The following is a 26,283-nucleotide window of genomic DNA, read 5'->3' as shown; positions in this document are numbered from 1 at the left end:
GTAATTGAAATGTTCCTGATAATAGTGCAGGTAATTTTCATACTTAACACTTTTAATGCTTCGTATCTATGCCACTTTTTCCTAATTTTTTTTCTCTCCAGAAACAACATATACGTTTGCTTTACACCCAACTCAGAACTTAAGTATCCTGGTTTCGCTCATAAACCATAACGCTGAACACAGTAGGGAAAAGAGTGTGTGTAAGCATCACGATTTGCTCTCTTATTTCTCTTGGTCTGTTACTGTTGCAGCCTCTGTTATCTTTGGGTGACATACAAGCACTATGAAGGTCTTTTAAATGTCTTACTTTTGCAGTACCTATTATTCCAAAATACTGGCAAATTCTTCATGGTATACAATGCTCTCTTGCTTCCCAAATATAATCTGAAAATACAATAAATAAATACAATAAATAAAATCAAACAAAATATTGTTCCAAAGAATACAGAATAAAAAGACAATATCTGACTTACGGTTTCATCAGCCTTCCAGAGCAGGTCTAAACATAAAAAATTTCACGCTGCTTGGAATTATCTCCTTTTCTTGATCACCTTCTGGCAATAGCATGTTCACTTAATAAACACATAGGAAATGTTTCCTTTAATATAAAATCAGGTGACATCTACTACAGAAGTATATCTGAGTTCAGATTAAATTCAGTAAACTCTAACTTTAGAAAGTTTTCTTAAGTAACTTTAAGGTATTTGTATGAAATAAATTACTTCTAAAATATTAAAACAAAATACAAAGAAATACCTGTATAATAAAATAACCTACTGAATAAATTATTTATGTATCTGTGAGAACTGCTTGTTTTCTGTGCTTCTATCTCTTGCAACCTGCATTAATATACTCTCTACCTTCCATTCTTAAAGTTTTTATTTTTTTTCTTCAATTCCTTCTCACTGCACTTCCTTTCAATATTAAATGTACTGCAGTTATCATCATGGTCAGTCATTTAGAAACTTTCGCAGCTGTTTGGTGACAGCAGCATTACACAAGATGGATGGTGAGTTCAAGATTTCCCATGTCCTAGACTTGGTATTTTCTTGAAATCACAGCAGTAGTTACTTTCCCTTCTGCATTGGAGTTGAATGCAAAGTTGGGTGCTTCTTAGTAGGCCTATCACTAGTTGTGTTCCACTTCACACTACAACATCATGACAGAATACCAATTTCCTATAAATAAGGATTTGAGATGTTTTTGAAATCACCATTTCAATTGGTGATACATTGACATTATTTAAACTTTAAAAATTATTAAAATTTTACCTCAAGAAGCAGATCTATAGATTGAGAATATTAAAATTTAAGGTTCTTAAAATTGTACACAACTAATCATGAGTTGCGAGAAGTCAAATTTCTTTTAAAAAGAAAATGTAACATTAAAAGGAATAGCACTACAGTACATTACTGACAACATTATGTGGAATCAAGCATTTTACTCAACCTACTTGGCACCACTTGAGGACAATATTATGGAAATGGAAGAGGATGTAGATGAAGATGAGATGGGAGATATGATACTGCGTGAAGAGTTTGACAGAGCACTGAAAGACCTGAGTCGAAACAAGGCCCCCGGAGTAGACAACATTCCATTGGAACTACTGACGGCCTTGGGAGAGCCAGTCCTGACAAAACTCTACCATCTGGTGAGCAGAATGTATGAAACAGGCGAAATACCCTCAGACTTCAAGAAGAATATAATAATTCCAATCCCAAAGAAAGTAGGTGTTGACAGATGTGAAAATTACCGAACTATCAGTTTAATAAGTCACAGCTGCAAAATACTAACACGAATTCTTTACAGACGAATGGAAAAACTAGTAGAAGCCAACCTCAGGGACGATCAGTTTGGATTCCGTAGAAACACTGGAACACGTGAGGCAATACTGACCTTAAGACTTATCTTAGAAGAAAGATTAAGGAAGGGCAAACCTACGTTTCTAGCATTTGTAGACTTAGAGAAAGCTTTTGACAATGTTGACTGGAATACTCTCTTTCAAATTCTAAAGGTGGCAGGGGTAAAATACAGGGAGCGAAAGGCTATTTACAATTTGTACAGAAACCAGATGGCAGTTATAAGAGTCGAAGGACATGAAAGGGAAGCAGTGGTTGGGAAGGGAGTAAGACAGGGTTGTAGCCTCTCCCCGATGTTGTTCAATCTGTATATTGAGCAAGCAGTAAAGGAAACAAAAGAAAAATTTGGAGTAGGTATTAAAATTCATGGAGAAGAAATAAAAACTTTGAGGTTCGCCAATGACATTGTAATTCTGTCAGAGACAGCAAAGGACTTGGAAGAGCAGTTGAATGGAATGGACAGTGTCTTGAAAGGAGGAGGATATAAGATGAACATCAACAAAAGCAAAACAAGGATAATGGAATGTAGTCTAATTAAGTCGGGTGATGCTGAGGGAATTAGATTAGGAAATGAGACACTTAAAGTAGTAAAGGAGTTTTGCTATTTGGGGAGCAAAATAACTGATGATGGTCGAAGTAGAGAGGATATAAAATGTAGACTGACAATGGCAAGGAAAGCGTTTCTGAAGAAGAGAAATTTGTTAACATCGAGTATAGATTTAAGTGTCAGGAAGTCGTTTCTGAAAGTATTCGTATGGAGTGTAGCCATGTATGGCAGTGAAACATGGACGATAAATAGTTTGGACAAGAAGAGAGTAGAAGCTTTCAAAATGTGGTGCTAGAGAAGAATGCTGAAGATTAGATGGGTAGATCACATAACTAATGAGGAAGTATTGAATAGGATTGGGGAGAAGAGAAGTTTGTGGCACAACTTGACCAGAAGAAGGGATCGGTTGGTAGGACGTGTTCTGAGGCATCAAGGGATCACCAATTTAGTATTGGAGGGCAGCGTGGAGGGTAAAAATCGTAGAGGGAGACCAAGAGATGAATACACTAAGCAGGTTCAGAAGGATGTAGGTTGCAGTAGGTATTGGGAGAGAAAAAGCTTGCACAGGATAGAGTAGCATGGAGAGCTGCATCAAACCAGTCTCAGGACTGAAAACCACAACAACAACAACTTGGCACCATATATATCCACGTGCTATGGATGATGGATACAGGAATAATTTATCACAGACATTATCTAAGAGATAAAAGACAATTAATTAAAAGTACAGCTAACGCTGATACATAAAACACTTTGTTAAAAGCCTTTATTAAATTATAACATTTATCTAAAACATATATTGAAATTAGTTTTATCGGAGGGCATCTGAGGTGTGTTGACTGCTTCTGTGCATGGCGTGCGATGACACCACGACTCAGCAATCCTGCCAGCAAGTGCATTGAGCTGCTAAAGTTGTCTGCTACTGAGTGGTACTGAAGCAAAGTTTGAGATCTGCTGCTTACTGGACCGTCTGAGTAAGTCATCATCATTCTTTAAATACAAATTTTTCTAAATCGCACTGGAGACTGAGTATTTTATCTGATTCCATAAGTCATAGTGCTCTCACACATGAATTTGCCAATCATTGAAACTCTGAATTTAATTAAAAACAATTAACTGATGCATTAAATAAAAATCAGTGGGAGAAATCTGTAGGTATTAGGGGCCCGGCCTAGGAATGGATAAAATCATATCTCCAAAACAGAGAGCAAATGATTGAGGGAACAAGATAAAGTCCTACTGCTCAGAAAAGAAGAGCATCAAGTATGGTGTACCACAAGGCTCCATTCTAGGACCAGTTCTGTTTCTACTCTTTGTAAATGATTTGGAACCTACTAGCCCATGCCATAATTACATAAAATTTGCAGATAACACAAATGTGATAATAAAATGAAGGACCAAAGAAGAATTACTACATGAGACTAAAAATTGTACCACCACATTGCAGACTGGTTTTCTGGTAACAACTTAGTAATAAACACAGAAAAAACAGTTACAGTGCATATACACACAGTGCAAAATAAATGTCCACTAGCACCAGACATAGAGTTGTTTACTAGAACTCTCAAAAATGTACGCTCTACAAAATTTCTTGGGATATGGATCCAAGAAGATCTAAGATGGGTCCAACGTACAAAATACATTACAAATGAATTAAATACCATTTGCTATACTATCAAAATTCTTTCTGATTGCACATCGAAAGAGACACTAAAAGATGTATACTTTGCTGAGGCAGAATCCTTACTGCCATATGGCGTAATCTTTTGGGGAAATGCATCTGCTAGCAAAATTTTGAGGAGGATTACCGGGTTGGTTGCACCAGTAACCACACCCATGTAGCAATAGTTCATTTATTAATCTTGTGGCGCCGATGAAATCGACACCAACATTGATACGCATTCATCTTTGGACTCTTAAGCATTATCTTTGCCTGTTCCGCTATGTTCAGTTTAAATCTTTGTGATTCTTGTATGTGTTATCACATAATACAAGGATCACAAAGAACTGAACTGAACATGGCAGAACAGCCAAAGATAAGCTTAGAGTCCAAAGATGAATGCATATCGATGTTGGTGTAAATTTTATCAGCACCACATGCCCCCCCCCCCCCCTCCACAGTACGGAGTACTCATGAGAAAGAGGGGGGTGGGTGGGGGGGGGTGACTGGCATCGACAGCAGTGCTCCGCGGGAGCCAGACCATGGACAGCTCGATAGTGTCGTCAGGGAGCTGTGTGGGTAAATGTTGTGAAAGAATGTTTGGCCACTGAACCTGGAAGTCGTTGAAGCGAGCAGGGCGTCGTACTGGGCATGCTGGTTGTGCGGTGACAGGTAGGCCAGCGGTTTGCGGATGGAACGGAGCGACAACAACGATGTCTCCGGTGGGCATGGCGAACACATGAAGTATGTCCTGGTCAACGTCGGGTGGGAGGGGAACACATTTCACCAGGTGGCAGGGAATGGCGGGGTTGTGTCATGAGCACTGGATGAAGAGAAACACACAACAAACAGTGTATAATTGCGCAGTATTATTGAGATGTTGTGTATTATGTCTGGGGAAACAGGCACAAACACCTAAAGCGAGGGCACGTTCAAGATGGGAGGGCGTGAGAAACCTCGACAGGGCGAGGCGGGCGACGGTGGAGAGGTTGAAGGGACCGGCGAAGGGCCCGGTGGCGAGGGCGTGTTCGTAGGTAAGCTCGACATGGGGAGCATGTGGTTACTCAATGGAGTGCGTGAGACCGGAGTAGAGGGCGAGGCCAGAGGAGAGCTCGACGATTGGAGCTGGAAGTCACTCGACGGAGTGTGTAAGTCCGACGTGGAGGGAGTGGTTGGAACATCATGAGCCATGACAGTGAGTGGCATGGTTGCGCCCTGAAGGGGGGGGGGGGGTAGAAGGAGGCTAAACATGAGCAGGCTTAAGTCTGTTGAGAGAGACTGTAACAGCTGAATCTTTCACCTGGATGTCATAGGTGTTGGCTGAGCGCCGGAGAACTTGGTACGGGCCGGTACATGGAGGCTGGAGGGGAGCATGACGTACTCGCAATTGTCCAGAGATTTCAGGGCGTGAACCTTGGGGTCAGAATGGCTGGCAGGCGGAGGGATACGGAGGTTGATGAAGTGGTGTCTGATGCGGTCCACGAAGGAAGATAAGTCAGACTGAGGGAGAGAAGCAGAAGGGCTCACAAGTTCGCCAGGGAGAACAATGTTCCGGCCATATACAAACTTGGCTATTGTGCCTTTGAGGTCTTCCTTATAAATTGCACGAATGCCGAGTAGCACAAGGGAAAGGGCCTCCGTCCATAGAGACTCGTGGCATCGAAGAGCCGCCTCGAAAGCGCAGTGCCAGTGCTCGACTAGCCCATTACTTTGCGGGTGATATGCTGTGGTACGGATGCGCTGGATGCCGCAAATGTTACAAATCCCGTTGAACAGGGCCGACTCAAATTGTCTGCCCTGGTCAGTCGTGATGATAGCTGGACATCCGAAACATGATACCCATGACTCGACGAAAGCTCAAGCAACAGTTTCTGCCGTAATATTGGGGAGGAGGACAGCCTCGACCCAGCGAGTTGTTCGGTTGATAGACGAGAGAACATAATGAAAGCCGTTAGAGGAGGAGAGAGGGCCGACAATGTCAATATGAATATGCTGGAAACGCCCAGGAGGGATCAAAAAGGCGCCGAGGGGGGGTAAGTGTGCTTGTGTACTTTGCATCATTGGCACGCGACGCAGGAGTGTGCCCATTGCTGGCAGTCTTTGTTGACAATTCTCCACACAAAGTGCTCCACTACAAGGCGGGCGGATGCACGAACACTGGGGTGGGCTAAATTATGCAATGTGTTGAAGACAGCTTGACGGAGCATCGTTGGGATGAGGGGGCGTAACGTGCCCGTACTGTCGTCGCAACAGATCTCACCAAAAATGCCAGGGAAGGTGGTGTGGACGAAGTGTAGTGAAGAAGTAGTCTGAAATAAGGTTTTGTGTTTCCTCGTCGGTGGGTAGGAGGTTAGGCGGTTCAGAAAGGTCTAACAGCGAATGGACGGTGTCGAGTCGTGAAAGAAAATTAGCAACTATATTGTCAGCACCCTTTCTGTGTCTGACATCGGTGGTGAACTGAGATATGAAGTCCATGTATCTGAAGCGGCGAGGAGGCGGGTCAGCTGGCGGGTTTATAATGGCCGCAGCCAGGGGTTTGTGGTCTGTTAAAACATAGAAAGGGCGTCCTTCAACGTCAGTCTTAAAATGCTTGATCACTTCGTAGACTGCGAGCAACTCCCTGTCCATTGTGCGTTGATGAGCTTGCGCGAGAAGAACTGCAGAGGTGAAGTTTGGCCATCGATTGCCTGGCTAAGGACAGCGCCGATGGCAGTATCACTTGCGTCTGTGGTGATGAAAAGCTGCGCATTGGGATGAGGATGCGCGATGGTGCAGGCCTCGGCAAGAAGATTTTTGAGGACAGTGAAAGAGTCAGTCATAGCAGAGGTCCATGGAACGGGCTGAGACCCAGAAGTTTTGGTGCCTGCCAAGACGTCTGTCAATGGAGCCTGAATCTCCGCAGCCCGAGGTAGATGTCGGCGATAATAATTAACCATCCCCAGAAAGTGCCGGAGCTCTTTGAATGACGAAGGTCTGGGTAGGTTTAGTATTGTTCGTACTTTCTCAGCGAGTGGTGAAATGCCGTTGGCAGAGACCCGAAAATCAAGAAAAGTGATAGCGGGTTGATGTAGCTGCAGTTTGTCCTGGTTGGTCTTGATGCCTGCTGCCGCGAGAGTGTTCATAACAGTTTGCACAAGTCAAATGTTGTCCTCGACAGAGGAGCTGAACACAAGAATGTCATCAAGATATGCAAAGCAGAATTTTAGGTCGAATAGCACTTCGTTGATGAAGCGTTGCCAGGTCTGGGCTGCGTTTTTCAGACCGAAGGGCATGAATCAAAACTGAAATAACCCGATCGGGGTGGTGATTGCTGTCTTCTCAATGTCTACAGGTGCTATGGGGATCTGGTGGTAGGCCCGTTTGCAATCAATGACAGGGAATGTGGTCACACCTGTGAGGCAACTGGTAAAGTCGGCAATGTTGGGTATGGGGTAGGTGTCCATAATTGTTCGTGCGTTTAGTCGACGGTTGTCTCCACACTTGCGCCAGGACCCGTCTTTCTTGGGTGTCATACGTATGGGCGTAGACCAGCTACTGGCAGAGGGTTCAATGAAGCTGGATCTTAGTAGTTCAGAAATCAGATTTTTAAGGTCGGAGAGGCGCTTGGGACAAAGTCGACGTGGTTTACTGGAGATCGGGGGACCTGGTGTGAAGGGAAGCTTGTGAACCGTGCCATTGGTGACAACAGAAATGTTGCCGGCGGCACGTGAGGCGGTTTGTTTACAATGTGTCATGGGCAGGACAGGCGAGGCGTGGTCGTGGTGTTTGGAGCCACTCGGTGGATCTGACGGGAGCCGAGGCAGCAAAGTGTCCCAGGAGTCAACGCGACAAGATGGCCGCCGGCCCGAAGCAGTGGTGGCACCGTGGTCGAGTGAGTTCGTTAGAGCTCATGAGCCGTTAGTGAGTCTATTGTCCAAGGGCGCGGTCTGTGGCAGAAAGGTCATGGGCGAAACGCTTGGCGCAAGTGCACTGTTTGTGTTGTCACTGGCAGGAGCCGATTGCATAGTTTGAGGTGCTGTCTGCGAGGTGCGGGGTAGGAGCCGTCAGTTCGGTAACACGTGACGCTCGTCGCTCATGCACACTTGTGTCCGGCCGAGTGTCAAATGCTGCCGTGTTAGCGGGGTGTGGCCCTGCGGAACTGTCAGCACATGTTATGGCAGTCTTGATAGCACAGTTGCGAGGGGTAGCGGGAGGTTGCTGGGATTGCAATCAGATTCAGCGCACTTACTGACCTTGCTTTGTCCTTGCTGAAGTGTCTGTAACTCCTTTGTTGCATCAGAGAGCTGGAGCTGTGTTTCGTGGAGCCGGAGGGAGAGCTCGAAGTTTTCCTTTCGTAGGCAACCGACGTGTTCAAGCTCGACAAGGCACTTGTGCGTGGTTTCTTGTAACGTTGTCGACAGAGATGAGCATGTATGGATGGATGAGATGAGCCCGGACCGATGTGTCACGGGGGGAGGGGGCGGGTTGCTCGATGGAGCACAGGGGAAGTGAGTCTTGGACGGATGATGAAACACAGTGTTTCGCACTAGGTCCGGTGAAAGTTCATGGTGTTGCAAGAAGGCAATGCCTCATATAAGTTTGTCAATTTTGCACACTAAAAATGTCCACTCGAGTTTGCAGTTTGCGGAGAGTGAGACAACGTGGGAAGTTGAACCCGAACATTGCAGTTTAGTTGAATTTACGGTTTGCAATGAAGTATGATGAGGGTGGATGTTCGACAATGCTAAGGACGTAGACAGCAGCGAAACATCGGCGCCTGTGTCCACTAGGAAAAGGTATCCGGTCATTCCTGGACAGAATGGAGCACTGGGGGGTGCCTGTCATGTTGTGTGCAGGAGGCGACACGTGGACCTACCTGCAATTGGCGTTTGGGAAGTAGCAGGGTGGTTTGAAGTTCTGTGCCGCCTCACCAAACTGTGTGTGGAAGTAACAGTACGGGTAGTGCGGTTGCATCTCCTGCGGGAAGTTCATTGCCAGTGGTGGTGATCAAGGTTTGGTGGCCGCAGCAGATTCGGTTGCAGGAGGGGGCGTGACTATGGGTGGAGCCGATGACATCCCAGTTGCTTGTTTACTGCATCCCGGAGCGAGCGGAATGATCGGCACAGTACGGCCACGGCGGCGTCCGGCCGCAGGGCGATGAGCCTGAACCTTAGACTTGTCAGGTAGGCAGTGGCTCGCAAAATAGAGCAGTGACGCATCGTGTAGCTTGTCAGCAATTGTCATTCCTTGCTCAACAGGTTCAGGAGACCTTTGAGCCAGAGCAAAGCGGATGTGAGGAGATAGTTTATCTGACCTGATGGCGAGGAGAGCTGTGTCAGAGAATAGATCGGCACTGGCCAGGGCACGTAGTCGTCTCCAGAGCTGGGAAGGTCTGTCATTGCCTAGTTGCTCAACGTGGAGCACTTGCCGTATTGCTGCCTCAGTTGAGCGTGCAAGCTGACATAGAACTGTCTTTTTGGTTAGAGTGTACTGGGTAGATGAGTCCGGGGCGTCGACTAGGTCAGCAATCAAGTTCTCCTGGTCGTGCAGGTGGGTGATGAGGCACAGAAACCTGGTTGACTCGTCGAGTTTGTAATGGTCGAAAACTTCATCCACAATCTTGAACCAGGTTGTTGCTCTGTTGGGATTAAATGGCGGCAGCGTTGGTAAGCGTTGTAGAATGTTCGGAAGAACAGTTTGAGTTGAGTTCGTTGGGGCACTGCCTGAATCGAACTGTTGTTGCTGTAGTATTCCAGGAGAGTGTGCCTCCAGGGGATGTGGCAACGACTGCTGTTCAGGTGGCAGCGTGAAGGTGACACATTGTGTTTGAGCGCAATCCATCGCAACACAGAAGGCCGACGCGGGTGAGACACCGTAATGTGTCGATTGCGGTTGCGGAAGCTCAACACGTTGCGGGTGTGTTCAGATTGACGTGTCGCGGAAGACCGATGCGGATGAGGCACTGAAATGTGCCAAGAATGGTAGCGGAAGCTTGACTGGAGCTGGCGCGGGGGTGACAGGTGAGAAAAAGTTCAAAGTTTGAGAACGTGTTTTAGTCTGCGGAAAGCTCTATGTATGATCAGAGCCGGGGCCACCTGTGTTGCAGGGAGGCTGCGGAGGTGCGGGCTGTCCAGAAGCACAGTGTGGGAAATGATGTCGAACGTGGGATGGAATGTGTGAATGTTCACTGTTCATAGTCACTCCACTCAAAACGGTGTGCAGATAAGGTGAGTGTCATGGCACAAAACATTGAGGCATAGCAGTGAGACGGAGGTGGAGGTCAGGCACAGATAACAAGTTATTGTTCCTGTTGCAAGCTGAGGTATCGAAGTAGGAAGGCATGTGCTGACGCTGAACGGAGGCAGGTGCGGGCGTGGTCGGATGCTGAGGAGGTAGACCTGTGACCGAAGCAGTTCCAGCCACATGGCAGGTATCCGTGTGGTACTTCACAGATTGCGGCGTGGCAAATCATTGTCCTGGTGGTAGTAGGTAGTCTGACGAAGCATTTGCAGAAATTGGCATTGGTCCCGCACTGCAAGGAGATCCGTAAGAGGTAACTGCACAGTCGATGAGGGAGGGCACATGTGGCGGGAACAAAGGCGTTTGATAGCCTTTAGTTGTTAGTTAGTAGATAGTCATGCACACTCCTAACCTCACTTATTGTTGCAGGCTTGAAAACGTCCGGTGAAATCAGCGGAATCATCGAGTGAGAGGCATCGTGTTGCAGTCCTGGCGGGTGTACATCACCCGCAACACGATGCCACAGTAAAACGGCGAAAACGGAAGACGTTACAACTTGGGGTCACCAGTGAGGAGGATTACCGGGTTGGTTGCACCAGTAATCACACCCATTTAGCAATAGTTCATTTATTAACCTTAACACATACAAGGATCACAAAGAACTGAATTGAACATGGCGGAACAGCCAAAGATAAGCTTAGAGTCCAAAGAAATCGATCTTGGTGTCGATTTCATTGGCGCCACATGTTGTATTATATGCCAAAAGAGAATTGTAAGAGAAATAGAAAATGCTTCATCAAGAAGCTCATGCAAGCCCTTATTCAAGAATCTACATATCCTTCCTCTACCATGTCTGTACATTTTACAAGTAGCCATATTTGTAAGGAAAAGCTTAGAAAATAGCAACAATCTTGTGCCAACCAACCAGAGTATCCACCTGTATAACACAAGGAGAAAGCAGGACATGCATGTTCAATATGCACACACAATACTAAAACAGAATGGACCACTGCAAACAGGAAACAGACTACACAATAAGCTACCTAAAAACACTAAAACAATAAAAGAAACTTCAAAATTTAAAACTGCTGTCCATAAATATTTATTGCAAAAATGTTGTTAGGGTATAGATGAATATCTCGAAACATAAAAATTTATTGCCAAGGTTAAATACAATGTATGGCAGCTGAACCTTCAGTTGTGATAAAATTAAGCCTAAATCAATGTAAATATTCTTGTATGATTTAAAAACATGTACTGTAAATCACAATTACTTGTCCAATATAATGTTGTATACCTTGTACAACAAATGATCAAAAGAACTAATAAAAATGTAATGTAATGTAAATGGTGGAGTAATAGCGTTGTTAGAACTAACATTGGCTTACAATTATTTTACTTTTAACATAAAATTCACCATTAACCAGTATAGGTTAACAACAGGTAACATCCTTGCCGTGTCATGGCTGAAATAGTCATTAACTAAACAGAGCAAAAGTTTTTTGATGGAAACCAAGAGTTTGTTATGAACACAGTACACTATTACTGATATGTTGAGGAGGATGATACAAGATGACTTAGTCAAAATTTCTACTTAGTGTGATGAATGGCAGCTGCAGAAAAATGTAAGTTAATGCAGATGAGTGAAAAAATACAGCATTAATAGTGCGCTATTTGACATGCTCACATCACTTAAAAATAATGTTCCAAAGTGATATAAAATGGAATAAGAATCTAAGAAATGTAGTAGGGAAGGTGAATATTCAACTTCAGTTTATTGAGAGAATTTTAGGAAAGTGTGGATCATCTGTAAAGGAGACCACATGTGGGGCAGTAGTGTGATCTACGTATTCTTGAGTACTGCTTGAATGTTTGAGATTCCCGTCAGCTTGGGTTAAAGGAAAACATCAAAGCAATTCAGAGGCCGGCTGCTAGATTTGTTACAGGTAGGTTTGATCAATGCGCAAGTATTACAGAGATGCTTCGAGAACTCAAATGGGGATCCCTGGAGTGAAGACAATATTCTTTTTGAGGAACACTAGTGAGAAAATTTAGAGAAGTTACATTTTATATTGACTGCACAATGATTCTACTGTCACAAACATACATTTTGGGTATGGACCATGAAGATAGAAGAAATTACAGTGCATAGGGAGATATCTAGACAAGTTGTTTTTCCTTAATTCTGTTTGCGAGTGGAACAGGAAAGGAATGACTAGTAATGGTACAGGGTGCCCTTCGTCACACTATACAATGGCTTAGGGAGTATATATATGTATTCCATTTTACTGTTGAAAGGAAATGTAAATTAAATCAATGATGTTGCTGTAAAACTTAGCGCTTTTAAAATCACAGAAAAATTTACTGATGAATGATATTGCTGCGAAACTTATTGCTTTGTCAGTCACAGAAAAATTTGCCATTTAATATGAATCAATTTCATTGATAGGACTGTTACTAAAGAAGGCGGTATGCATAAGTTCAGCATTTGCAGGAAATCCACTTGCAGATGTCTCATTACAGCTTGTACATCGAAACATGGCATATATCTTTTCCAACAGTTTGCTTAAGTTTCCAGTATGTGAGCAGGATACAAAGAATGAATAAGCCATTCCTTTAAAAAGTTGCTGTAACCTTACAACCAATGGTTACAAGGCTGAAGTAGTCACTAAAATGCATCAAAAAATTAAAACAGAGTGCACACACAAAGAACAAATAGTATTACAATTAAAGAGGAACATCAAGTGCAAAAACCTATTTATGTGCCAACTGAATACAGAGGAAGGGTGTCAGATACAATAGTGCAACAGATACAAAAAACTGAGTAAAGAATATTCTTTTGCAAGAATGAAATTCTAATTTAAACCAAAAAATAATACAAATAAATCAAGTGCATCAGGTGTGCACAAGATTAAATGCAAAAACTGTCAGAAACAATATGTGAGGTTAATAGTGAATATGGACCTCTTGTCGGAGAAGTAAAATTGTCAGCATAAGCAAAAACATTCAGTAATAATTTACTTCTTTTTGTACATGCCTATATCAATTTGAAAGTTGTATGAATCCAACAAGAGCCAGTAACATCATTAAAAGCAATCAATGTCGGCCTTCTGTTGTTATGGGGAAATAAGATTGACCTGACAAGGGTCCCCTTTTCAAAACCTCGCAGCTCTGTATGGAGTGCTTCAGAGAAGAGCATCTCCTAAATTTTAGAGGCATTTTAAGGAGCTCAAAGTAGTTTTGTATAAAAGAAGAACATTTTGTGATTACAATAAGTCCAAAGAAACAAAGTAGTCCCTTCTTATATTAGAGTTATAACTGCCTGCAGATGTTGCCAATTATCAGTTGGCCATAACACAGAATAAATATACCAATATTTTGCATGAAGAAAACAGCACAGGTATCACTAATTTCTCTCAGTTTGGAGCCATCTACTTTGTTTTAAATTCATGTAGGCTGCAATGTGCTATAAGTCTGAATGGGTATGTAATGTTAACTTAGAAAGCTCTGTACCATTTGGCTAAGGATATTTTGAGGGTTATATACATGCAGAATTGGTTTCTTAAACATGTTCAGTTAAACAGTGGTAATAAAGTGAAACTTTAAAATGCATTATCCCATTTTTTTTTACAAATAGACAAATTTAAATGCTGAATGTGAAAATTAAAATAATTTAAAATTTTTGACAAGAGCAAGAGGTCCCTTTTCGCTTTCTGTCTCACATATATAGATCAAAAGATTATCTAAAATCTAAATGAAAGTAAACACTCCATGGGACCAATACACACACATTTTGAAAATGTACACAACAGCTAGGGGACTTTTTTTTTAACATTTCAGAGGAACTTGAAATATATAGACATCATCTGACAGAACCAGATAAAAAAATCACCAGTGTGACTTTAAAAATTCAGTGTATTTCAAGAATGATGATGACATAATCAATGGCCCAGTCAGCAGAAGCTCTCAAACTTTGCTACAGGCCCAATCGGCAGGAGACAAGCAACTCATCTACATCTACATCTACATCCATACTCCGCAAGCCACCTGACGGTGTGTGGCGTAGGGTACCCTGAGTACTTCTATCGGTTCTCCCTTCTATTCCAGTCTCGTATTGTTCGTGGAAAGGATTGTCGGTATGCTTCTGTGTGGGCTCTAATCTTTCTGATTTTGTCCTCATGGACTCTTCGCGAGATAGGTATACGTAGGAGGGAGCAATATACTGCTCGACTCTTCGGTAAAGGTATGTTCTCGAAACTTTAACAAAAGCCCGTACCGAGCTACTGAGCGTCTCTCCTGCAGAGTCTTCCACTGGAGTTTATCTATCATCTCCATAACGCTTTCGCGATTACTAAATGATCCTGTAATGAAGCGCGCTGCTCTCTGTTGGATCTTCTCTATCTCTTCTATCAACCCTATCTTGTACGGATCACACACTGTTGAGCAGTATTCAAGCAGTGGGCGAACAAACGTACTGTAACCTACTTCCTTCGTTTTCGGATTGCATTTCCTTCGGATTCTTCCAATGACTCTCAGTCTGGTATCTGATTTACCGACGATCAACTTTATATGATCATTCCATTTTAAATCACTCCTAATGAGTACTCCCAGATAATTTATGGAATTAACTGCTTCCAGTTGCTGACCTGCTATTATGTAGCTAAGTGATAAGGGATCTATCTTTCTATGTATTCGCAGCACATTACACTTGTCTACATTGAGATTCAATTGCCATTCCCTGCACCATGCGTCAATTCGCTGCAGATCCTCGTGCATTTCAGTACAATTTTCCATTGTTACAACCTCTCGATACACCACAGCATCACCTGCAAAAAGCCTCAGTGAACTTCCGATGTCATCCACAAGGTCATTTATGTATATTGTGAATAGCAACAGTCCTATGACACTCCCCTGCGGCACACCTGAAATCACTCTTACTTCGGAAGACTTCTCTCCATTAAGAATGACATGCTGCGTTCTGTTATCTAGGAACTCTTCAATCCAATCACACAATTGGTCTGATAGTCCATATGCTCTTACTTTGTCCATTAAACAACTGTTGGGAACTGTATCGAACGCCTTGCGGAAGTCAAGAAACACGGCATCTACCTGTGAACCCATGTCTATGGCTCTTCGAGTCTCGTGGACGAATAGTGCGAGCTGGGTTTCACACAACCGTCTTTTTTGAAACCCATGCTGATTCCTACAGAGTAGATTTCTAGTCTCCAGAAAAGTCATTATACTCGAACATAATATGTGTTCCAAAATTCTACAACTGATCGACATTAGAGATATAGGTCTATAGTTCTGCACATCTGTTCGACATCCCTTCTTGAAAACGGGGATGACCTGTGCCCTTTTCCAACCCTTTGGAACGCTACACTCTTCCAGAGATCTACGGTACACCGCTGCCAGAAGGGGGGGCAAGTTCCTTCGCATACTCTGTGTAAAATCGAACTGGTATCCCATCAGGTCCAGCGGCCTTTCCTCTTTTGGGCGATTTTAATTGTTTCTCTATCCTTCTGTCGTCTATTTCGATATCTACCATTTTGTCATCTGTGCGACAATCTAGATAAGGAATTACAGTGCAGTCTTCCTATGTGAAACAGCTTTGGAAAAAGACATTTAGTATTTCGGCCTTTAGTCTGTCATCCTCTGTTTCAGTACCATTTTGGTCACAGAGTGTCTGGACATTTTGTTTTGATTCACCTACCACTTTGCCATAAGACAAAAATTTCTTAGGATTTTTTGCCAAGTCAGTACATAGAACTTTACTTTCGAATTCACTGAATGCCTCTCGCATAGCCCTCCTCACACTACATTTCGCTTCACGTAATTTCTGCAATCCGGAAACAAAGGAAGTAGGTTACAGTAGGCTTGTTCGTCCACTGCTTGAATACTGCTCAACAGTGTGGATGTGTGGATCTGTAAGATGCTAAGCAGGTTGAGTAAAATATTTGATACCACAGATTTTTATCAGAAATGTACTGTATGGTTAGTCGTTTTATATAAGAGCTTATGATTATTTTCTTTTCTAAAGAAATTTGACTTCTCACTACTCATGATTAATCAGGTACAATCTTAAGAATCTTAAATTTTAAATATTCTCAATCTAAACTATCTGCTTATACAGGATAAATTTTAAGAAATTTTAAAGTTTAAACAATTTCATTGTATGCTACCTATAGAAATAGTTCTTATTAATGTTGTATTTCATTGTAGGGTGATCATTAAATGTGGTAAAAACTAGTTATAAAGTGTGACTATTTGCAACTGAGACAGTTAATTATTATTTTAGAAACTATATCAATAAGAGACACATCTGATGTTATGGCAAAACAGAAAAAGTAATACAAATGTCAAAGCAAATCCACACAGGAAAAGGTATTTGCAGCGGGTTATAAAACACAAATGATATTGAATATAGTGAAGCAGGAGACTGACAGAAACAGATTATTAGGATGAGGGGATAGCTTTAAGACTAAATGATACATTGGGAACAGATGTGTGCAGTGTTGGCCAACTATTGAACAAGATTTCATAAGCTATAGAAAATATAGGGTTGTCAGGCTGAGTATATGCTGCCACAGAATATCTCATATCCAGTCATGAAATATGTATAACTTCAGTAATCTGTATATGGGTCCCACTATACCAGAAGTAGTAATATTCACAATAAAATCTTTAAAATCAAAAAGTTCTAATTGTTATGAAAAAATATCAGTAAAGAGTTTTGTTTGGGGTCAAGAATATATAAAGCAGCGGCAGATACAGAAAAACCTCAAGGAGAGGGCACAAAAGATATCTTGAGCTACCTTTACTTTTACTGTAATAAAAAGTAATCAAGTCACATATACCTTGCCATGCATAATATAAGAGCGAGTTTCCAATGATAACGTCATCCGGCCATTCATGTGTGTGGAACTTTTATTGTCGGTCCTGTTCCTTTCTATTGCAGCCGATAGGGGGCCTACATAGTAACAATGCATTTTTAGGAATCTTCTCAAAAGTCACTATTACTGGAGATATACGCATCAGTAGTTTCCCATACCTAACTCATATTACGAGTTATGTGTGGGAAAGTATTGTTATGTTATTAGTAAAAGTATTGTTATGAGTCTTGTAACAATATTTTTACTGAGAAACTACTATGATCTAATATTATTAATACTTCACACTCAACTGAACACACTCTCTCTTTACTAATCTCCACACTTTCACTTGCCACAACTAAGGCTTTTTACTTATTCATTCTTCAGTCTTTATATTTCTGCTTCTGAATGTAAACTCGCTTCCTATTTGGCGAATAGTCCGTATTTATAACGCTACCTATTGAAGGTTACCTGTACAAGAAAACAGTGGAATACTCACAACTTTTCTCGAACAAATGCCAGGCAGAATAGCATATCGAGATCACTAGAATGGCTGCGACTTTTCTTGTAGGTATGTGTTAGCTATCTTTGTGTGAGACGGATACGTATAAAATATGATGACGTGGACGTGTATACTACATAGGTAAGTACAACTACTCAGTAACTCAATTCAGTCGAGTCAACTGACGAAAGAAATAAATGAATAGCGTGTGGGCTGACTGGCGGGGGCAGCACGGGTGACAATGTGGGCGGTCCCGAAAGGGATGAGGTGCACGCCCCATGCCCCCATGTATATCTGCCACTGATATGTAGTCATTTTTTGTACCTACTTGTTTACCAGTCAGTCATATCAGAACTGGCTGAAATATGTTGATGTTTTGAAGAAGAAAGGAAATAAAGAAATATAATGAAACTCCTGTCCAATCAGACTTTTGCCAGCATTCTCAAAAATTGTGGAAAAACCAATGTACAATATGCCTGTTAACCATCTAAATAGAAACAGTACAGGCAGAGGCAACAAAAGGAGACTACTCAAAATATATTCAGAATGGCTATAAACTGAGGTGGAACTTTGCCAAGTTATAGTGGACAATGTGGCAAATTTTCTGACACACAAGTAGTTTGTAATGTTATAGCTATCCGCTGTACATCAGACATAGGCTGACTTTGTTATGCTTCCAGCACAACGTCTTCATCCTGCAGGTTTGTCTACCCTTGGCCCATCAGTGTGTCTTCTCCAGAGACTATATATAAATATCGCTAAGCATCACAACAAAGGTCAAAATTTTAATAATGATTGTGGTGTTGCTCACGCTGCTAAATACTGCATTTTCGGGCAACAACAGTCATATTATGTGGCAGGTGTCATTAGAGCACAGTTAATAGTCATTTCATGTAATAATGAAAAAACTAGGCACTCATCTTTTTGTGTTTCCCACGCTGGTCTCGTATTATCATGGCTCAATCATTGAAAATCTAGGTGATTATGATTCCAAGCTCGGATGCAAAGAGGTCTAGGTTTTATTCTGCTATATTCAAAAGTTATGTAGATGCGCTTCACAAACCATTCTTGGAGATTAAACCTTTCAAAGTTAGCACAATGGTGATGTAAAAAAAATAATCAGCACTCCGAATTTAAGTTACACTTCCTTTTAACTGCTTTTATTGCACTATCACGTATCACACAAAACATCACTTCACAATACAAAACATACTTGAAAACATCTCTCTCACAGCCACTGTTAAAGTTCACGTTTTATAAGCGGTCTACGTTATGCGTCTTCCCAACATGATGTCCAACACTTGACTTTCTCAATGTCCAACTCTCTAACAACTCAGCAACTAACTAACAATTGCTTACGCGCCCAAAAATCAGAGTTACAAGTACGTCAAAGATCATAGTGACAAAAGAAAGAATACACATAAGAATAATATCATTGCAATATAAACATATCTACGTATCACAAATGAAATCAAATCTGAATGTTGTCTCAGAAATATGTCAACTACTTTGCAGAAACACAGTAGAATATAGTTGGTACCGAGAGGTTCAGGTGAGGTCCGTAATGGTTGCGTAATTCAAGTACCATTACAACGCGATACCAGATACAAAAGTCTGTTGATACACTAATTGTTACAAGTGCCTCCTACCATGCTTCTGTGCAGCATGCACATCAGGAAAATGGTGGCACTGGTATCAAGGAACCAAGTTCTGTCCGAACATCACATGGTCATGGATCTCCTTCCACCTGATGGATGTTTAAAGCAGAGTGCAACTTCCAGCAGCAGAATTCAGTTGCTTGCTTAGTTCTGGGCCAGGAGTTGGTTACATCTCATAGGCCATCGATCAGAACTCGCTAAGACCAGCCTCAGTGCTTGCATCTATACCACACCATTTCCACACTGCTTCACGTTACGCCACACAGTGCGGCCCTATGGATGTCAATCCAGCAGCCACTTGGGGTGAAACTCTCCAATGAACTGGTGTAACACCAAACAACTTTGTTTCTATTAATCTTATGTGGTAATGGATGACCTTTCAGTTGTTATCCCAAACTAAATTTTATTGTGAACCTGGGCTGTGAATCAAAGTGTTCTGAAGTTCAATCTGGGAATCATTATTCACAGAGACTTGCATTAATCACAACAGTTTTTAACACTCTCAAACTATGACACTGAGTTTAAAAAAAATGGAACTTGGAACTACATACTTAATGTAGCATTGAAAAGAGTTTTTGAAGAGGACTTCAACATCATAGCGTGTTGAATGTGATCCAATAATAACAAGAGAACAATGCTGCAAAATAACAGTTACAGTAACGTGCACACTATGCCAACTTGTCATTACTGTGTCTGTTGCCCTAGCACTGGATAACTGTGGACTTATTGAGACTCCACTGTGAGCTGAGACACAACCGTTTTGCATTCAAGCCACGCTCTTTCACTCTAAATGCACCCTGCACCAGTGACCACCTGTACAGATGCAAGTAGTTTGTCGGCATTCTGAAATAGCAACAGCTTGCACGTGTGTATGTACAAGTTCGCTGTGGACAAGTCTCTAGTCCTTACACACGATTCATGTGTTTACCCGTAATCTGCTGCATCTGTGATCTGCTGCAGCAGCGACTAGACAGCTTACTCATGAAGCTATCCACACTTTCACGAAAGTATATGACAGTGGAAAAATGGAGTACTCTTGTCATTTACAGGAAATGTCACCAAACTATTGGGGCAGTTGTGCAGTTGTATGTTCAGAGGTATCCTGATTTTGTAAAGCCCTCACAATTTATCTTTGCAAATGTCATTCAAAAAAGTTCAAGAAACTGGAAGTGTGAAGAAACTAAATCAGAATTCAGAAACTACAAACATTAAAAATTACTTGCACATGTTAGAAAATTTCTTGCGCTAAAATTTAATCTTATGATATTCTGTTAGATTAATGTGCAACAAACATGCCGTAGTAGTTTCATTGTTGGGACTCCTGGTTCCTGCCTGTTAGAGGCAGGCGAGGTCAGACATGTTCAGTATTGCCTACCACTGCGATGGAGGTAACACGCAAGGAACAATATGCAGATTTGAAATTCTGCTTTTGTCTCAACAAATCCTCAGCTGAGGCCTGTACAATGTTACAGGAGGCCTATGGAGAGAGTGTTATTCCCTACAGCACAGCTCGAAGGTGGTTTAAAATGTTTAAAGAGGGAGACAATCAATTTCAAAGAAAGGTCTACATCTACATCTATGTCTACATGGTTACTCTGCAATTCATACTTAAGTGCCTGGCAGAGGGTTCATCGAACCATTTTCATACTACTTCTCTACTGTACCACTCTCGAACGGTGCGTGGGAAAAAGGAACACCTAAATCTTTCCATTCTAGCTATGATTTCTCTTATTTTATTATGATGAGCATTACTCCCTACACAGGTGGGTGTCAACAAAATATTTTCACATTCAGAATAGAAAGATGGTGATTGAAATTTCGTAAATAGATCTCGCCACAAAGAAAATTGCCTTTGTTTCAGTGACTGTCACCCCAACTCGCGTATCATATCAGTGACACTCTCACCCCTATTGCGCGATAACACAAAACAAGCTGGCCTTCTTTGCACTTTTTCGATGTCCTCCGTCCTCCACACCATGCAGCAATATTCCAGCAGAGGACGGACAAGTGTAATGTAGGCTGTCTCTTTAGTGGGTTTGTCGCATTTTCTAAGTGTTCTGCCAACAAAGTGCAGTCTTTGTTTCGCCTTCCCCTCAATATTATCTATGTGAGCTTTCCAATTTAAGTTGCTCGTAATTGTAATTACTAGGTATTTAGTCAAATTGACAGTCCTTAGATTTGTGCGATTTATCGTATACCCAAAATTTATCAGATTTCTTTTAGTACCCATGAGGATGACCTCACACTTTTCTTTGTTTAGTGCCAATTGCCACTTTTCAAAGCATACAGAAATTCTCTCTAGATCATTTTGTAATTGGAATTGATCGTCTGATGATTTTACTAGACGGTAAATTAAAGTGTCACCTGCAAACAATCTAAGGGTGCTGCCTAGATTATCACCGAGATCGTTTATGTAAATCAGGAGCAGCAGAGAGCCTATGACACTACCTTGTGGAATACCAGATATCACTTCTGTTCTACTCGATGACTTACCGTCTATGACTATGAACTGTGACCTCTCTGAGAGGAAATCACGAATCCAGTCACACAACTGAGATGATACTCCGTATGCACGCAATTTGATTAATAGTCGCTTGTAAGGAATAGTATCAAAAGCCTTCTGGAAATCTAGGAATATGGAATCAATATGCTCCAAAATCCTACTGCAGATTAAGTTCAGTGATATGGGTCTGTAATTCAATGGGTTACTCCTATTTCCTTTCTTGAATATTGGTGTGACCTGTGCTACTTTTCAATATTTAGGAACAGACCTTTCGTCAAGTGAGCGGTTGTATATGACTGCTAAGAAAGGTGCTATTGTGTCTGCATACTCTGAAAGGAACCTGTTTGGAATACTGTCTGGACCGGAAGACTTGCCTTTCTTATGTGATTTGAGTTGTTTTGCAACACCTAAGATATCTACTTTTATGTCACTCATGCTAACAGCTGTTCTGATTTCGAATTCTGTGCTCCAGTTACTGCTCTTACGGAAGAAAACATCAACACTGCTGCTGTCATTGTGAGAGAGGATTGGTGAATTACCTTAAGATCACTTTCTGAAATACTGAATATTTCATTGGGTGCCACCCACATGTTGGTGACAGAAAAATTACACATGATACGTGTTTGTGTGCGATGGGTTCCAAGACTGTTGACTCTTGTACAAAAGGACATTCGCGTGCAGGTCTGTATGCAGTTAAAGTTGATGTTAGAGGAAGATCCAGAGTTTCTTTCAAATTTAGTTACTGCCGATGAAACTTGGCTACATCATTTTGCTCCTGAGAGCAAACAGCAAAGCTCAGTATGGAAATCTCCTTCATCACCAACCTACAAAAAAGCAACAGTAGTTGCTTCTGCTAGGAAAGTTATGGTCATCTCATTCTTTGACATTCATGAATGGTTTATCAGCATGTTGTACCTGACACACATCAGTAACTGGACAATACTACAGGGATGTCCTGAAAACATTGCAAGTTCATATTACGCGCAAAATATTACATTGTATAACAGGCTGGATGCTGCATCACAATAATGCACAGCCCCATATTGCCTATGTTGTTGCTGAATATCTTGCAAAAATCAACGCGAAGTGCATCCCTCACCCTCCCTATAGCCTGGATTTAGCCCCATGTGACTTTTTTCTATTCCATTACATGAAGAAACGCCTTCGTGAGAGGCATTATCAATCATCAAAAGCAGTAGTGAAGGCTGCAGAGGCAATTTTGAAGGACCTCTCAAAAAATGGTTTCCAGCATGTGTTTGACGACTGGCAGAAATGCTGGGACAAGTGCATCATATTCATTGGAGACTGCTTTGAGAAGGACCATCAAAATTATGAGGATGAGTAAAGGTATGTTGTCCAAAAAAATTATTATAATTCTTTATTGAACAGCCCTCGTATTTACTAAATCTGAGTGGCCTGTCTCAAAAGGAACCTTTTGAGTGTGAGGTTGCAAGTTCAATCTTCAGTAATGTTGTGACTCGCTGATCTTTCAAAGTGCCACCGCGCAGTTACGCGCGTTCTCTAGATGCGGCGCTGTCTGCCAGCCATGCAGCAGCAGCGCCACCTAAGCGGCCAGCCAGCCAGTGGCTGCTAGACTTGGACTCAGTTATGATTTGACTATTAAAGTGTACAGACATCTTAGTCTGTTTATTTGATCTGTGACTTTCATGTATTGTGTCTTCCTTGAAATATATTTGTTCAACTTGAAGTTATAACAATTGGCGACGAGGATGGGATTTTTCTTTTCCATCGTTGACCCACATGTTTCCATGGCTACTTTAGAGCAACTATTGCAAGGTCTCATAGAACAGCAAATGCTTCTCACAAATGCGTTTCGTGATTTCATCGCGGCATCAAATGCGGGACATCTCTCGTCGTTGTCTCTACTTCCTCTTCCTCCTTACGACGAGACGGCGGGAGACTGGTCTGATTACGAAAAACGTCTTCGACAGCACTTCTTGGCATTTCATGTTGCGAACAAACAAACATGCCAGTCTCTGTTCCTTTCATGGATTTCACCTCAAATGTATCGGTTGTTGTCGCAATTGGCTCCTTTGAAAGATCCTGCGTCTTTGTCCTTTGCTGAAATGTGCTCACTTCTGTCCATCTATTTTCAAAAGCAAACGCATGTGGTAGCCTCTCGTGTTGCCTTTTATCATTGTCAAAAACAACCGAATCAATCCTATTGTGCTTGGCCTACTGAACTTCACGGCCTCAGTAGAAAGTGTCAAGTTTGTTACTGAAGTTCACAAAGAATCCTACGCCGATTCCATGGTACGGGATGCTATTATCCGATCGGCGCCTGACAAAGAAGTTAGGCAATGTGCACTTCAGTTGGTAAATCTGACTCTAGATGAAGTCCTATCCATCGCTCAGTCTTTTAAAATTTCTCGCGCCACTGGAGTGCAAATAGAGGCATGGGGCGATGTCGGGGAAATACAACCTCTGTGCGATGTTGACGAAGCGTGTGGCGTGTCCCCACCGGCCAACGTGGCCACAGTACGCTCTCAAGCGCAGCTTCGGCCTAGCCATAAACAAACCTCTAAGAAACTGCAGCAAAACCCATGGCAACTTCCTTCATGTCCATGGTGTTTTACGAATCATTCACGAGAAGATTGTCCACAATGTTGGGCCTTGTGTCACAAATGCAAAAAAAAAAAGGGTCATGTGTCATCTGTTTGCAAATCCGACCGCATACATGATGTTCTTGAACATGACGCTGATTCGGATTCTGTGTTGTCTGTCAATTGCACTTCTTCCCTTTCAGGGAAGTTATTCCTCACTGTCCAAATCCTTGGTTGAGATGTTCGCATGCAAGTGGATACCGGTTCTGCTGCCACTATAATTAATTCTCAGACGTATCTTCAGTTGGGTTCTCCACTACTGTCACCTGTCACTCGGCAATTATGGACGTACAATAAACAGAAGATTTCTTTCTTGGGACAGTTTAATGCTGAGGTATCTTACAAATCCGGCATTCGCACTGTTCCCATATTTGTGGTCAACCAGAGCAACACAGAAAATCTTTTCGGTTTTGATGCCTTTCGCGTTTTTGGGTTCTCCATAGATGACTGTCAATATCGTCTCTGATGCTATTCCTTATGCTCAATTGGATTCCTTGTCGAAGACATTTTTGTCCCTTTTTTCTCCTAGGTTAGGCGGTGCAAACGACTTTGAAGCTCTTATCACACTCAAACCCACTGCTCGGCCTAAGTTTTTTTGGGCTCAGCCCATTCCTGTGGCCCTTCGTGATCAGGTCAAATGGAAGCTGGATCGTCTCACTGCTTCAGGGGTCTTGCTTCCTGTCACTCCCAGTGAGTCGTCCTCTCCTGTCGTTGTCATTGCTAAGCCAAATGGTGATATTCGTCTCTGTGGCAATTTCAAAGCCACTGTAAATGCTCAATGCCTTATCGACACTTACCCTACGCCTCGACCTGAAGAATTGTTCACTAAACTTGCTGGAGGCCAGTATTTTTCTAAACTTGACCTGTCAGAAGCTTATCATCAACTTCCTCTTGACGCTGCTTCCCGGCAGTTTCTGGTCCTTAACACGCCTTTTGGCCTCTATCAATACCAACGATTGCCATTCGGGGTTGCCAGCGCCCCTGCTCTCTTTCACTGATTCTTGGAACAATTATTGCTCACTGTTCCTGGGTGTATAAATTACCAGGATGACATTGTTGTCACTCGCTCCACCACTGACGAACACGTACAGAATCTCCGCACACTTTTTCGTGTCTTACAGACTGCCGGTCTCAAGTGTAATCTTCAGAAATCAAAATTTTTTGTGGCATCTATCACGTACTTGGGGTTTCAACTCTCTTGGGATGGTATTCGTCCGCTTCAGCAAACTGTCCTCACCCTACATCTGTTAAGGAACTGCAGGCCTTCTTGGGGAAAATAGCATACTATCACAAATTTTTACCGTCTGCTGCTTCGGTGGCTCAGCCGTTGCATCGCCTGTTGCATAAAAACGTACCTTTTGACTGGTCCACATCATGCGATGCGGCTTTCCATAAATTGAAGACTATGCTGAAACAGGCCCTGTGCCTGGCTACTTATCGACCTGGCCAACATCTTGTTCTTGCCACGGATGCCTCTCAATATGGGGTCGGTGCAGTCCTTGTGCACCGTTTTTCTGACGGTTCTGAACAACCCATTGCTTACGCCTCCAAAAAGCTCACGGATGCCCAACAAAAGTATTCTCAAATTGAAAAAGAAGCTTTGGCCATTATTTATGCTCCTCATAAGTTTGGTGTTTTTCTCTATGGATCTAAATTTCATCTTGTTACGGATCACAAACCACTTGTTTCCTTGTTTCATCCATCAACGTCACTTCCTGACAAGGCTGCATCCCACCTCCAGCGTTGGGCTCTTTACTTGCCTCATTTAAATTATGAGATTCATTTCCGGCCGACAGCTCAACATGCGAATGCTGATGCACTGTCTCGCCTTCCCATGGG

This window comes from Schistocerca piceifrons, chromosome 3 (genome assembly GCF_021461385.2).
Source record: "Schistocerca piceifrons isolate TAMUIC-IGC-003096 chromosome 3, iqSchPice1.1, whole genome shotgun sequence".
Classification (NCBI taxonomy): Eukaryota; Metazoa; Arthropoda; class Insecta; order Orthoptera; family Acrididae; genus Schistocerca; species Schistocerca piceifrons.
The sequence above is the reverse complement of the archived record's forward strand: the minus strand, read 5'-3'. Positions refer to the sequence as shown.